Here is a 15,593-nt window from a genome sequence, read left to right as displayed (position 1 = left end):
AGGTTAGGTTTTGGGGTTAAGGTTAGGGTTAAGGTTAAGGTTAGAGTTAGGGTCAGCTTTAGGGTTAGGGGTTAGGGAAAATAGGATTTTGAATGGGACTGAATTGTGTGTCCCCTCAAGGTTTGTTATATAAGACTGTGTGTGTGTGTGCATGTGTGCGTGCGTGGTTGGATGTGTGTACAGTATCTATGCGTACAGGTGTGTGTGTGTCTGTCTGTGTCTGTTGTTGTCTGTTGTTGTCTGTTGGTGTCTGTTGTTGTCTGTTGGTGTCTGTTGGTGTCTGTTGCTGTCTGTTGGTGTCTGTCTGTGTCTGTGTCTGCTGGTGTCTGCTGGTGTCTGTGTCTGTTTGTGTCTGTCTGTGTCTGTTGGTGTCTTGTCTGTTGGTGTCTGTCTGTGTCTGTTGGTGTCTGTGTAAACTGAGACCAGCCCAGACTCAGTAGACGCAGGGAAACTGATTTCAAACCTCTGCATGGAGCAGCCCTGGGAAGGGCAATGAGAGGGGGGCAGAACCACGAGACGGAAGGAAGGAAGTTAGGAAGCTAACATAATGGGCCTAACATCTCATGACAACAAAAATGTGAATGCAACATGTAAAGTGTTGGTCCCATGTTTCATGAGATGAAATAAAAGATCCCAGAAATTTTCCATACACACAAAAAGCTTAATTCCATCACATTTTGTGCACAAATTTGTTCACATCCCTGTTAGTGAGCATTTTTCCTTATCCAAGATAATCCATCCACCTGACAGGTGTGGCATATCAAGAAGCTGATTAAACAGCATGATCATTACACAGGTGCAGCTTGTCCTGGGGACAATAAAAGGCCACTCTAAAATGTGCAGTTTTGTCACACAACACAATGCCACAGATGTCTCAAGTTTTGAGGGAGCATGCAATTGGCATGCTGACTGCAGGAATGTTCACAAGAGCTGTTGCCAGAGAACTGAATGTTAATTTCTCTACCATAATCTGCCTCCAATGTCGTTTTAGAGAATTTGGCAGTACGTCCAACCGACCTGCCTCACAACAACAGACCACATGTATGGCGTTGTGTGGGCGAGCGGTTTGCAGAGTGCCCCATGGTGGCGGTGGGGTTACGGTATGGGCAGGCATAAGCTATGCACAACAAATACAATTGCATTTTATCGATGGCAATTTGAATGCACAGAGATACCGTGATGAGATCCTGAGGCCAATTGTCGTGCCGTTCATCTGTCGCCATCACTTCATGTTTCAGCATGATAATGCACGGCCCCATGTCGCAAGGATCTGTACACAATTCCTGGAAGCTGAAAATGTCACAGTTCTTCCATGGCCTGCATACTCAGCACACATGTCACCCATTGAGCATGTTTGGGATGCTCTGGATCGATCTGTACAACAGCGTGTTCCAGTTCCTGCCAATATCCAGCAACTTTGTACAGCAATTGAGGAGGAGTGGGACAAGATTTCACAGGCCACAATCAACAGCCTGATCAACTCTATGCGAAGGAGATGTGTCGCACTGCATGAGGGAAATGGTGGTCACACCAGATACTGACTGGTTTTCAGATCCACGCTCCTACCTTTTTTGTAAGGTATCTGTGACCACCAGATGCATATCTGTATTCCCAGTCATGTGAAATCCATAGATTAGGGCCTAATGAATTCATTTCAATTGACTGATTTCCTTATATGAACTGTAATTCAGTTAAATCTTTGAAATTGTTGCATGTTGCGTTTATATTTTTGTTCAGTATAATACAGAGATCAGCCACAAGTATTGGAACAGTGAGTTGGGTACGGTGGAGGGTGAGAGGGAAGGATGGTGGGTTCAGACTGTGACTGCAGCAACCACACTCATGAATAAAGATCATTCACAATTAGAAACTAATTTGGTACATACAGCATGATCTGGATTGTTAATCAGCACAAACATCTCTTATAACTTACTTCCTTTGTGTCATCTTGCAATCATCTGATGTCTGAACAATGTTATTTTTATTATTCCTAAATTTTTGTTGAGTCCAGGCCTCCAGGCCAGTGGTTCTGATCTTCTCAAACTTTTCAGAATCTCCTTTTAGTCTCACTCCCCCTTGTATCTCCTCCAGGCATGATTACACAAAAAAGTATCAAAGCAAACTCTCACTCCCCTGACCTTACTCGAACTCCAAACCCACATCTCCTCCACAGAAGAAAAATATAAGCCAGTAACATAGTGTAGAGTAATGTAAGCTACAATCCTCTTCCCACCTCGTCCTCATCAAACATTCCAAAGCCCCTCAATCAAAGAACAAGTTTAGTGTGTTGGCTAATTGTACCGTTCTCTGACTCTGTCCCATCTGTATTCAGGGCAGAGCAGCTGCAGTGTTGTCCACAGTGGGGTTGTTTCTGAGAGATGGATGGAGAGGTCTGTGTTGTCTCCTGTACTGCAGAAACATGTGTTAAACCACAGGGAGTCTGCTTAGTCGGCCTGGCACTTTTTGTCTGCTCACACGCGCACACACGCACACACACACACGCTCTCTCTCTTACAGAGAGATTAGAAATGTGCCACTGTGCCACTTCCATAGCAGCCCACTGGAGAGATTCTGACTGTCTCTACGGTTCTCTCCACTCCTGTGACCAGACCACACATATTTCACTGCATTATGCATTTGTTTAAAGTAAAAACTGCTTTAATAATGGTTGCGTCATTTGCTCAACCTGTGATGAGTGTGATGGAAGGAGTCAGGCGCAGGAGGGTAATCACCGAATACAGAGTTTATTCCTTCGTTACACAAAATACGCTGGAATATCGACAAACGAAACAGGCACAGGGGAAACTATCTACCCTGGCAATACACTGTAACGGTAGATCCAACAATACATAGGCACAGGGGAAATATCTACCCTGGCAACAAAATGGTACGAGTAGCTCCACCGAGCTACACTACTCTCACATTCAAACAATCACCCACAAGGACAAGGGGTCAGAGGGAACACTTATACACGGACTAATGAGGGGATTAGAACCAGGTGTGTGTGATTGACAAGACAAGACATATGTGATGATGATAATTGGGGCGGCAGTGGTTAGTAAGCCGGTGACGACGAACGCCGAAGCCTGCCCGAAAAAGGAGGGGAGGCAGCCTCGGCGGAAGTCGTGACACAACCAAACCCCACTGCAAAAAATATAGCTTTAATCTGATGTAAGATTACAGAGTAGGGATCCAAATGTACTCAGCATGGTTACCTATACTCTGGCCTGCACAGAAGTGGTCAAAAACCGAGAAATTACTTCAGCTGCTGTGGTATGCAGCTCACAGAGATAAAGTACAGTAAGCTCCATGCACATTGAGCTCATGACATGATATGGTGCTATCTGTCCTAATTTCATCCATGAAACACAATGATCTACATCCTTAGGGCTGTTGTCGTATGCATGTCCCATGTACTGTACTGCACTGTGCTGTACTGTATGTTGCCAACCTTCCTTTAACACACATCATGCTACATCTTCAGGAGGTTCCTGGTTTATCTATGGCGCCAGCAGCGGAGAGAGAGAGGGAGAGAGAGAGAGAAACAGCTGCCTACGTCATGACACACTCTTCATGCCCCTCTGTTTCAGAGCAGACCCAGCTCCCTGCGTTCTGTGCTGCCTAAAATCATGTTAATCAGACTGCTTAACTCTGCCTGATTGGGGACTCTAGCCAGCCAGTATTGCGAAGTGATGCTTGTCCATCAGTCCACTCATTGTTATTTTGTAAAAGTTTTTCTTTATTTCGTTTTTTACAATAACAACCATGCATAAACAAAAGACAATGCAGACAACAGATGCACACAACTTTCAACAAACATCAATGACATCACACCTGCTCAGACCCACATGTTCCCACCGCAACTGTACACATCACATATGTCTCACAACCACACTCCCCCTCATCCTTCATCCCCTGGAACTTTACAGTGCTTGTAGCACTCTGTGCCATATGGCATCATTTTGAAATGTTCTATTTTTCTCCATAGCCCACACCTTTTCAATATTTAAATAATAATACATTTGATTCATCCACTGTCATAATGATGGAGGATCATTTGATTTCCAGTTTTTAAGTATACGTTTATTTTTTTTATTTTTTTGGTGGGGGCTACTATGCTATATTTTTGGCACTAAACAGTCTCCATATATACTTCCATTAATTTTTTCAACTGGTAACGGGGGACCTTCAGACGAGTCTTGTGAGGCCTGTGGGCATCGTAGAGCAATACCAACATGTATGTGTTCTTGAGAGTCTCACCTTTCCACAGAGGGATCATATTAGTGTGCAGCCCAAACTATTCGGACGCTTCAGACAGAAGTTAGTAGATCGGCTGTACCGACTTCAGACCAGTCCCAAGACGCTTGTGGTGGTCAAATCGTTCGGACGCTACAAACAATTTTGTGAGAAGACCGATTTTCGGGATGTCTCATGGTCAGACAAACACTGCTCTAGATCTGTCACCTTTCACCGCAGATGCAGAAGTGCATCCGATGCAAAAACAAATATCTCTATCTTAAACTGACAGATTTTATGTGGATTTTTTTATTATGCTAATTAGATTTCAGCGGGGGCGCGGACATCGACTCTAGAGGGTTAAGACTCTGCAGACTCTGCTGTTGTGATGTAGAATGTGAGAATTTTGTCTCTTGTATAATGAATTCCATACATTAGTTCATTATGGATTAAGCGTACATTTTCATTGACTGTAATTTTGTTAGTTATGTTTCAACACTCCCTCCTTCTTGTGCCTATATCAGTTATTTTTAAGTATTGATTCCAATAGTTTATATTTTTTTCTAAGAGATTGTCAGTTGGATAGGCTTTCTGCAACGTTTTGTATATATTACCTATCATATGTGTATCCTTTTATGAAATCAATGTGTATTTTTCACCATGTAAGGTACAATACAACATTAGAAAACTGCCTTCTTGGTCCGTGTGCTAGGAAAAGGTGTATTCTTATTTATCAGGATGCCTAGACCTCTAATGTTACTACAGTAGGTGGCAGCATATGCCTCTCCAACCCAGCTCCTCTTTAAATATTCAATTTCTATATATTTTTTTATGTAACTCTTGCAGGAAAACCACATCTGCTTACAATTTCTTTAAGAATGGTCCAACACCCAAAGGACATCCAGCCAACTTGACACTGTGGGAAACATTGGAGTCAACATGGGCCAGCATCCCTGTGGAACGCTTTCGACACCTTGTAGAGTCCATGCCCCGACGAAATAAGGCTGTTCTGAGGGCAAAAGGGTGTGCATTTCAATATTAGGAAGGTGTTCCTAATGTTTTGTACACTCAGTGTATACAGCGTGTGAGCATGTGGGCTAAGCGCACAAAAAACATAAAGCAAAGTAATACACGTACATGGTGCCGGAGTGGATGGCTGCTGTTTTATGGACCGTGCTATTTTGTGTGTTTTTTCGTATTGTTTGTGACTTAATTTGTACATGATGTTGCTGCTGCCGTCTCTTATGACCGATAAGAGCTTCTGGACATCAGAACAGCGATTATTCACCTTGAACTGGACAAATAATTTTTATTTAATGAGTCGGACGAGAGGGATTTGCTCCAGACACCCGACAAGGCCCTCATTCCCGTCATTCACAGTAGAAAGAAAAGGAAATATTGCGGAAGGAGATCGGGGTGCCTGCTAAGGAACCGGCGACGAGTGGCTAATCTGCCTTTGCCATCGATACTATTGGCCAATTTACAATCACTTGATAATAAAGTGGACGAACTACAAGCACGTATATCCTACCAACGGGACATTAAAAACTGTAATATCTTACGTTTCACCGAGTCGTGGCTGAACGAAGACATGAATAACATACAGCTGGTGGGTTATACACTGTATCGGCAGGATAGAACAGCAGCCTCTGGTAAGACAAGGGGTGGTGGTCTATGTATATTTGTAAACAACAGCTGGCTCACGATATCTAAGGAAGTCTCGAGGTTTTGCTTGCCTGAGGTAGAGTATTTAATGAAAAGCTGTAGACCACAATATCTACCAAGAGAGTTTTCATCTATATTCTTCGTAGCTGTCTATTTACCACCACAAACTGATGCTGGCACTAAAACCGCACTCAATGAACCGTATAAGGCCATAAGAAAACAGAAAAACGCTAATCCAGAGGCGGCGCTCATAGTGGCCAGGGACTTTAATGCAGGGAAACTTAAATACGTTTTATCTCATTTCTACCAGCATGTTAAATGTGCAAACAAAGGGGAAAAAACTCTAGACCACCTTTACTCCACACACAGAGACGCGTACAATGCTCTCCCTCGCCCTCCATTTGGCAAATCTGACCATAATTCCATCCTCCTGATTCCTGCGTACAAGCAAAAACTAATGCAGGAAGCACCAGTGACTCTGTCAATAAAAAAGTGGTCAGATGAAGCAGATGCTAAGCTACAGGACTGTTTTGCTAGCACAGACTGGAATATGTTCCGGGCTTCTTCCGATGGCATTAAGGAGTACACCACATCAGTCACTGGCTTCATCAATAAGTGCATCAACGACGTCGTCCCCACAGTGACTGTACGTACATACCCCAACCAGAAGCCATGGATTACAGGCAACATCCGCACTGAGCTAAAGGGTAGAGCTGCCGCTTTCAACGAGCGGGACTCTAACCCGGAAGCTTATAAGAAATCCCGCTATGCCCTCCGACGAACCATCAAACAGGCAAAGCGTCAATACAGGACTACACCGGCTCCGATGCTCGTCGGATGTGGCAGGGCTTGCAAACTATTACAGACTGCAAAGGGAAGCACAGACGCGAGCTGCCCAGTGACACAAACCTACCAGATGAGCTAAATTACTTCTATGCTCGCTTCGAGGCAAGTAACACTGAAACATGCATGAGAGCATCAGCTGTTCCGGACGACAGTGTGATCACGCTCTCCATAGCCAATGTGAGTAAGACCTTTAAACAGGTCAACATTCACAAGGCCGCATGGCCAGAAGGATTACAAGGACGTGTACTCCGAGCATGCGCTGACCAACTGGCAAGTGTCTTCACTGACATTTTCAACCTCTCCCTGTCTGAGTCTGTAATACCAACATGTTTCAAGCAGACCACCATAGTCCCTGTGCCCAAGAACACTAAGGTAACCTGCCTAAATGACTACCGACCCGTAGCACTCACGTCTGTAGCCATGAAGTGCTTTGAAAGGCTGGTCATGGCTCACATCAACACCATTGTCCCAGAAACCCTAGACCCACTCCAATTTGCATACCGCCCCAAAAGATCCACAGATGATGCAATCTCTATTGCGCTCCACACTGCCCTTTCACACCTGGACAAAAGGAACACCTATGTGAGAATGCTATTCATTGACTACAGCTCAGTGTTCAACACCATAGTGCCCTCAAAGTTCATCACTAAGCTAAGGACCCTGGGACTAAACACCTCCCTCTGCAACTGTATCTTGGACTTCCTGACGGGCCGACCCCAGGTGGTAAGGGTAGGTAAAATAAATCCCTCCCGAGTCCTCCCGAGTGGCGCAGTGGTCTAAGGCACTGCATCACAGTGCTAGCTGTGCCACTAGAGATCCTGGTTTGAGTCCAGGCTCTGTCGTAGCTGGCCGTGACCGGGAGACCCATGGGGTGGCGCACAATTGGCCCAGAGTAGGGGAGGGAATGGCCGGCAGGGATGTAGCTCGTTGGTAGAGAATGGTGTTTGCAACGCCAGGGTTGTGGGTTCGATTCCCACGGGGGGCCAGTATAACTTTTTTAATGTATGCACTCACTAACTGTAAGTCGCTCTGGATAAGAGCGTCTGCTAAATAACTAAAATGTAATGTAACAACACATCCGCCACGCTGATCCTAAACACGGGGGCTCCTCAGGGGTGCGTGCTCGGTCCCCTCCTGTACTCACTGTTCACTCATGACCGCATGGCCAGGCACAACTCCAACACCATCATTAAGTTTGCTGATGACACAACAGTGGTAGGCCTGATCACAGACAACGACGAGACAGCCTATAGGGAGGAGGTCAGAGACCTGGCCGTGTGGTGCCAGGATAACAACCTCTCCCTCAATGTGATCAAGACAAAGGAGATCATTGTGGACTACAGGAAAAAGAAGAGGACCGAGCACGTCCCCATTCTCATCGACGGGGCTGTAGTGGAGCAGGTTGAGAGCTTCAAGTTCCTCAGTGTCCACGTCACCAACAAACTAACATGGTCCAAGCACACCAAGACAGTCATGAAGAGGGCACGACAAAACCAATTCCCCCTAATTGACTGAAAAGATTTGTCATGGGTCCTCAGATCCTCAAACGGTTCTACAGTTGCACCATCGAGAGCATCCTGACTGGTAGCATCACTGCCTGGTATGGCAACTGCTCGGCCTCCGACCTTAAGGCACTACAGAGGGTAGTGCGTACGGCCCAGTACATCACTGGGGCCAAGCTTCCTGCCATCCAGGACCTCTATACCAGGCGGTGTCAGAGGAAGGCCCTCAAAATTGTCAAAGACTCCAGCCACCCTAGTCATAGAATGTTCTCTCTGCTACCGCACGGCAAGCGGTACCGGAGCACCAAGTCTAGGTCCAAGAGGCTTCTCAACAGCTTCTACCTCCAAACCATAATAATCCTGATCATCTAATCAAATGGCTACCCAGACTATTTGCATTGCCCCCCCCACCCCCACCCCATCTTTTTACGCTGCTGCTACTCTGTTAATTATTTATGCATAGTCACTTTAACTCTACCCACATGTACATATTACTTCAACTACCTCAACTAGCCGGTGCCCCCGCACATTGACTCTGCACCGGTACCCGTCTGTATATAGCCTCCCTACTGTTATTTTATTTTAATTCTGCTATTTTTTTCTCAACACTTTTTGTTGTTGTTGTTTTATTTTACTTTTTTATAAAAAAATAAATGCATTGTTGGTTAATGGCTGTAAGTAAGCATTTCACGGTAATGTCTACACCTGTTGTATTCGTCGCATGTGGCAAATACAATTTGATTTGATTTGATAGAGAAGAACAGTTATTTAGTTAAAGTAGAGTATAGATTGTATTGGGGGGAGGGGGAAAGGATATTGTCTCAACTTACTATCAGCTGGTCTTAGGCATCACTGTATATAGCCTAGTGCGCTCATCGTTGTTTCCTACTTTGTCCTCATCTCAGAGCAGGGGGCTCTCCTCCTCCAACTGGAAAGGTTTCTGGGAAGGTTTCTATTAGCTTGATTAGGGCTTCATCAGCACTTGTGAATTCCATCCTTTGCGTTCCCTTCCATACCCACAGCAATGCTGGGAAGCGGAGCTGAGTCTTGATCCCCTTTTCCTCCAGTGACTGATCAGAATTTATTATTTTCCTCCAGTGACTGTCTGATCGGAATGTATTATATTTCCTCCAGTGACTGTCTGATCGGAATGTATTCATTGTGTCTATCTCTCAGCCTAGCAGACAGGTCCTGGATGAATCAAATGCTGGCCATGGATTTTGATCTCCTTTCCCCCCTGTGCCCTCAGAATGTTGATTTAGTTCTGATAGTTTCACAGTTTGAAGATTATCATGTGTGGGTATTTAGCGTTCTTCTGGTTTTTTTTCAGTTTTTTTCAGTTTTTTTCTGGGGGATGGATCAGCTTAATATTGCAGATAGATTGTATCTTCTATCAATGTAATTGTCTGCATCACTTCCAATCCCCCATATTTTTTATATATATACTCCCCTTTATTACTTTTCAACCCCGCCATCCTTTCCCTACATGGAGTAAATTAGTGAACAACAATGCCCAGGCCTCTACTTCCGGTCTATACTTACTATCTACACCTTATGGACACAGTTAATTTTACAATAATTATATTGTATATATATATATATTTATTTTTTTTGCTCCTGAACTTCTTCTACTCTCAACCTCTCCGATCATTTTCATGATGTCCATCCGGTTTGCTTCTATATGCCATATCTTTCTAACTGTGCTCTTTCCCAAAAGCTCCCAACATACAACCTATATACTTATTATGGACACAGTATGCTTACATTATTAGCTATCTTTGTTATTATTTGTTGTTATTTGTTATTAGTCCCATCCTTCAACTCTATTCAATACCTCCCATCTATCTCTTAACACCATCCATATAGGATTTCTATTTGCCATATATATTTCAACCGTACTGTGATGTTTTACAAAAGTTCTGAACCTTTCTATTCTCATTGCTTCTACAGATTGTGAATTAAAAATAAACATTTTTGCTAAAAGTATTATTATATTATTGATCGATTGACTATGACTTTTCAGATCACCCAGTAATGCTATCTGCAAGGTTAGCTCCAGGTAAATATTGCAATCCTTTAGCCATTCCTGGACCTGTGTCCAAAAACAAGCTACAAATGGACAGAACCAAAACAAATGATCTAATGATTCTGTCTCTTCACACCAAAATCTGCAGAGCTGGGAAGATTGTATCCCCCATATAAATAACATTCCATTGGTAGCAATAATTTTATATAATAATTTAAATTGAAAGATTCTAATTTTTGAATCCGGTGTTGTTTTGCGTGTCAGTTCATAAACACTATGCCATGGGATCGGTACGTCAGAAATCTCTTCCCAACTATTTTGCAATCTATATGGGACGGCTGTCAATCCTTTGGTCCTTAAGTGAAACTGATATACTTTTTTATTTATCACAGTTTTCCTTAACCAATTATGTTCTTTAATGCAAGGCCGACAGACAAGTTCCTTACTTTCTCACCCTTCCACTTTCCTCTTCCACTTTTGCGGTAAGGCTGCAATTATTTGGTTGTAATTTTGGGTAGAGCAGACATTTCCATATGTTTTTGTTAGCTGCATGTGCGACATAACTCCACCAGTCCTACCGATGATATCATTTACGAAGATTATACCTTTTTTAAATATTCTGCCAAAAAATAAAGTTTTTTTGTCAATTAGTATATTTGAATTTAACCACAATATTTGTTGCATTATTTGTTCTGTCGTTTCTGGAGGATTAAATTGAAATTGCAACCAACTTTCTATGGCTTGTTTTCGAAATAGTGATATTTGGGAGATTATTTCTTTTTCAAATAACTGCAAATTAGTTGTTGTAATCTGAATAAAGGGAAAAAGGCCTTTCTTGAACATTGGGTGTGTCACGATCGTCGTAATGAACAGACCAAGGCGCAGCGTGATGAACGAACATGTTTAACTTGATTATCTTTAGTGATAATAGAACACAATCAACAAAACAAGAAACGACTTGTGAAGTCCACGGTAACAATAACCGAACACGGAACAAGAACCCACAAACACAAAGGGAAAATAGACAGTATAAATATGGCTCCCAATCAGAGACAACCAACGACAGCTGACACTCGTTGCCTCTGATTGGGAGTCACTCCAGCCAACATAGAAATAAACACAACAGAATTACCAACATAGAAATAAACACATAGAATGAACACACCCTGGCTCAACATATAGAGTCCCAGAGCCAGGGTGTGACAGTACCCCCCCCTAAAGGCGCGGACTGCGACCGCGCCTCAACCTGAACAAAACAGGGGAGGGCTGGGCGGGCATACCTCCTCGGCGGCGGTTCTGGCTCCGGCCTTGACCACCACCCTCCAATAAACCCCCCATAGCGCCCCTGGTCCAGTCTGGCCCCGCCGGCTGGAGCTGAACTGGACTTAGCAGAAGCGGTTAGCTTCAGCTCCATAGTGGAGCAGTTGACCGGTACCTTACCAGGCACCGGTGACCCAGGCACGGGCTGTGCTGGACTGACGACGCGCACCCCTGGCTTGGTGCGTGGAGGAGGAACGGGCCTTACCAGGCTGACGACGCGCACCCCTGGCTTGGTGCGTGGAGGAGGAACGGGCCTTACCAGGCTGACGACTCGCACCCCTGGCTTAGTGCGTGGAGGAGGAACGGGCCTTACCAGGCTGACGACTCGCACCCCTGGCTTAGTGCGTGGAGGAGGAACGGGCCTTACCAGGCTGACAACTCGCAACCCTGGCTTGGTGCGTGGAGGAGGGACGGGCCTTACCAGGCTGACGTCTCGCACCCCTGGCTTAGTGCGAGTAGCATGAACAGGCCTTACCAGGCTGACGTCTCGCACCCCTGGCTTAGTGCGAGTAGCAGGAACAGGCCGGGCCGGGCTGGCGACGCGCACCGTAGACTTGGTGCGAGTGGCAGGAACAGGCCGGGCCGGGCTGGCGACGCACACCGTAGACTTGGTGCGAGTGGCAGGAACAGGCCGGGCCGGGCTGGCGACGCGCACCGTAGACTTGGTGCGAGTGGCAGGAACAGGCCGGGCCGGGCTGGCGACGCGCACCGTAGACTTGGTGCGAGTGGCAGGAACAGGCCGGGCCGGGCTGGCGACGCGCACCGTAGACTTGGTGCGAGTGGCAGGAACAGGCCGGGCCGGGCTGGCGACGCACACCGTAGGCTTGGTGCGTGGAGCAGGGACAGGCCGGACTGGGCTGGCGACGCACACCGTAGGCTTGGTGCGTAGAGCAGGGACAGGCCGGACTGGGCTGGCGACGCACACCGTAGGCTTGGTGCGTAGAGCAGGGACAGGCCGGGCTGGGCTGGCGACGCACATCGTAGACTTGGTGCGAGTGGCAGGAACGGGCCGGGCTGGCGACGCACACCGTAGGCTTGGTGCGTGGAGCAGGGACAGGCCGGGCTGGGCTGGCGACGCACACCGTAGGCTTGGTGCGTAGAGCAGGGACAGGCCGGACTGGGCTGGCGACGCACACCGTAGGCTTGGTGCGTGGAGCAGGGACAGGCCGGACTGGGCTGGCGACGCACACCGTAGGCTTGGTGCGTGGAGCAGGGACAGGCCGGACTGGGCTGGCGACGCACACCGTAGGCTTGGTGCGTGGAGCAGGGACAGGCCGGACCGGGCTGGCGACGCACACCGTAGGCTTGGTGCGTGGAGCAGGGACAGGCCGGACCGGGCTGGCGACGCACACCGTAGGCTTGGTGCGTGGAGCAGGGACAGGCCGAACCGGGCTGTGGAGACGGATAGGAGACCTGGAGTGAAGAGCGGCCACAACCCGTCCTGGCTGAATGCCTACCCTCACACACTCTGTGTGAGGCATCCGCACAGGACGTACAGGGCGGTGTATCCGTAACCTGGTGGCCTTCTGAATCCGCCCCTTTTCTGCCTCCGTCAGCCCCGTCGTCCATGCCGTGTGCCCCCCCCTAAAAATTTTCTGGGGTTGCCTCTCGCCTGTCCGACGTTGACCCGTTTGGCGCCGCTGCTCCTCTCTACGGCGCGCCTCCACCGTCTCTTCTCCCGGCGCTTCCTCCCATGTCCAGCCCAAGAGCTGCCCCTGGACACGCTGCTTGGTCGTTGCATGGTGGGTTCTTCTGTCACGATCGTCGTAATGAACAGACCAAGGCGCAGCGTGATGAACGAACATGTTTAACTTTATTATCTTTAGTGATAATAGAACACAATCAACAAAACAAGAAACGACTCGTGAAGTCCACGGTAACAATGACCGAACACGGAACAAGAACCCACAAACACAAAGGGAAAATAGACAGTATAAATATGGCTCCCAATCAGAGACAACCAACGACAGCTGACACTCGTTGCCTCTGATTGGGAGTCACTCCAGCCAACATAGAAATAAACACAACAGAATTACCAACATAGAAATAAACACATAGAATGAACACACCCTGGCTCAACATATAGAGTCCCAGAGCCAGGGTGTGACAGGGTGAGACAATCTTACTAATTTGCTTGAGAACCAGTTCGGATTTAAGTATAACTTTTTTATGACTGAAGCTTTTAGTGATAGGTCTAATGCTTTAATATTTAATCATTTCTGTCCTCCGAATTCATATTCATTATATGAATATGCCCTTTTAATTTTGTCTGGCTTGCCATTCCAAATAAAATTGAATATTCTTTTCTCATATAATTTAAAAAAAACTGTTCGCTAGGCATAGGCAAGACCATAAGCAAATAGGTAAACTGGGATAATACTAAAGAGTTAATCAGGGTGATTTTTCCACAAATTGACAGGTATTTTCCTTTCCATGGGAGTAAGATCTTATCTATTTTTGCTAACTTTCTATTAAAATGTATTGAAGTGAGATCATTTATTTCCTTTGGGATATGTATTCCGAGTATATCCACATCACCATCAGACCATTTTATTGGTAAACTACATGGTAATGTAAAAATTGTATTTTTTAGTGATCCAATACGTAATATAGTACATTTGTCATAATTTGGTTGTAATCCAGAGAGGTTAGAAAATGTATCTAGATCCTCTATGAGGCTGTGGAGGGATTCTAGTTGTGGATTTAAAAGAAAACATGAATCATCAGCGTACAATGACACCTTTGTTTTTAAGCCCTGGATTACTAATCCTTTGATATTATTATTGGATCTGATTTTAATAGCTAACATCTCGATGGCCACAATAAATAGATATGCCGATAGTGGACAACCTTGTTTCTCTCCTCTTGACAGTTTAAAACTTTCTGAGAAATAGCGATTATTTACTATTTTACACCTAAGGTTACTATACATGATTTTGACCCATTTTATCAGAGATTCTCCAAAATTGAAATGCTCCAGGCATTTATATATAAACCCCAGTCGAACTTTATCAAATGCCTTTTCGAAGTCTGCTATGAATAGCAGGCCTGGTTTCCCATATTTTCCATAGTGTTCTATTGTTTCCAATACTTGCCTTATATTATCTCCAATGTATCTTCCATGTAAAAAAACTGATTAGAATGAATAATATCTGACAATACCTTTTTAATTCTATGCGCTGTACATTTTGCTAGAATTTTTGCATCACAACACTGAAGTGTAAGGGGCCTCCAATTTTGTAAATGGACTGGATCTTTATATTTTCCACTTGTATCCTGTTTCAGTAATAATGAGATCTTCTTCTTGAGTGTCAGATAATCTACCATTTACATAGGAGTGGTTAAAACATGCTAATAACGGTCCTCTTAGTACAGTGGGGAAAAAAGTATTTAGTCAGCCACTAATTGTGCAAGTTCTCCCACTTAAAAAGATGGGAGAGGCCTGTAATTTTCATCATAGGTACACGTCAACTATGACAGACAAATTGAGAAGAAAAAAATCCAGAAAATCACATTGTAGGATTTTTAATGAATTTATTTGCAAATTATGGTGGAAAATAAGTATTGTTTTATCTACATACTTAACATATACCATATGGCCAAGCTTGAGATAATTCCCAATCTTCCATAATAATCTACTAATTTGGTCTGTAATAAATCAAATTTACGCTCAGCTGACATGTAAAATGGTGACATTTTATAATTAGAATCCATATCCATGTAATGGCATATTACAACAGCTGTACAGGCTAAATGCTGATAAGATACAATGAAAATGCCTTATTTGCTAAATGGATGAGTGGATTGACTATCACATTCTCCTCTACAGGTTCTCTGAAATGAAGCTAAGAGTGTATCTGTATTTGACTGTGATTGTGGTGCTATACTGGCAGAATTAATGTTGTTATTGTCTTTAGGTTTCTCCCTAAAGAGCATTTAATCTCCAATGGCCGTTACAAGTCTTCACAGACAATCCAGAGTGATGCTGTATACTGTAT

General features: G+C 45.0%; 1 protein-coding gene across 10 annotated transcripts in view; it reads left to right on the top strand.

The window, feature by feature from the left end:
* Positions 1–15,593, top strand: part of LOC121545359 (membrane-associated guanylate kinase, WW and PDZ domain-containing protein 1) — a 182,922-nt gene that overhangs the window by 15,092 nt on the left and 152,237 nt on the right. The gene's annotated exons all lie outside the window — the stretch shown is intronic.

Source organism: Coregonus clupeaformis, chromosome 30 (assembly GCF_020615455.1).
Source record: "Coregonus clupeaformis isolate EN_2021a chromosome 30, ASM2061545v1, whole genome shotgun sequence".
Taxonomy (NCBI): domain Eukaryota; kingdom Metazoa; phylum Chordata; class Actinopteri; order Salmoniformes; family Salmonidae; genus Coregonus; species Coregonus clupeaformis.
This window is presented reverse-complemented; position numbering and strand designations above follow the sequence as displayed.